Raw genomic sequence first — 955 nt, forward strand, 5'->3', positions numbered from 1 at the left:
GGGTTATTAGGCTATCTGTAATAGCACCCGAGATATCACCAGATATATGCTGGATTTTTACATGACCTTGGGTGACGGATTCCGAATATCTGTAATTTTCTCGGCCACTGGTGGTCCGAGGTCGTTCCTGCGGTACAGATTCATTCGCAAGAGCCTCCTACAGACAATGCACTTTGGTTTATTGCGCTATCTGTAATAGCACCCGAGATATCACCAGATATATATTGGATTTTCCCCTGACCCTGAGTGTCCGGCCCCATGAGACTGTGGTTTTCTCGGCCCCTGGTGGTCCGAGGTCGTTCCCGCTGCACAGATTCATTCGCCTGAGCCTCCTACAGACAATGCACTTTGATTTATTGCGCTATCTGTAATAGCACCCGAGATATCACCAGATATATATTGGATTCTTCCCTGACCCTGAGTGTCCGGCCCCATGAGACGGTGGTTTTCTCGGCCCCTGGTGGTCCGAGGTCGTTCCCGCTGCACAGATTCATGCGCCGGGGCCTAATACAGACAATGCACTTTGATTTCTTGGGCTATCTGTAATAGCACCCGAGATATCACCAGATATATATTGGATTTTTCCCTGACCCTGAGTGTCCGGCCCCATGAGACGGTGGTCTTCTCGGCCCCTGGTGGTCCGAGGTCGTTCCCGCTGCACAGATTCATGCGCCAGGGCCTCCTACAGACAATGCACTTTGATTTATTACGCTATCTGTAATAGCACCCGAGATACCACCAGATATATATTGGATCATTCACTGACCCTGAGTGTCCGGCCCCATGAGACGGTGGTTTTCGCGGCCCCTGGTGGTTCGAGGTCGTTCCGGCTGCACAGATTCATGCGCCAGGGCGTCCTACAGACAATTCACTTTGATTTATTGCGCTATCTGTAATAGCACCCGAGATATCACCAGATATATGTTGGATTTTCCCCTGACCCTGAGCGTCCGGA

The sequence above is a fragment of the Nomia melanderi genome, unplaced genomic scaffold (genome assembly GCF_051020985.1).
Source record: "Nomia melanderi isolate GNS246 unplaced genomic scaffold, iyNomMela1 scaffold0014, whole genome shotgun sequence".
In the NCBI taxonomy this organism is placed as follows: Eukaryota; Metazoa; Arthropoda; class Insecta; order Hymenoptera; family Halictidae; genus Nomia; species Nomia melanderi.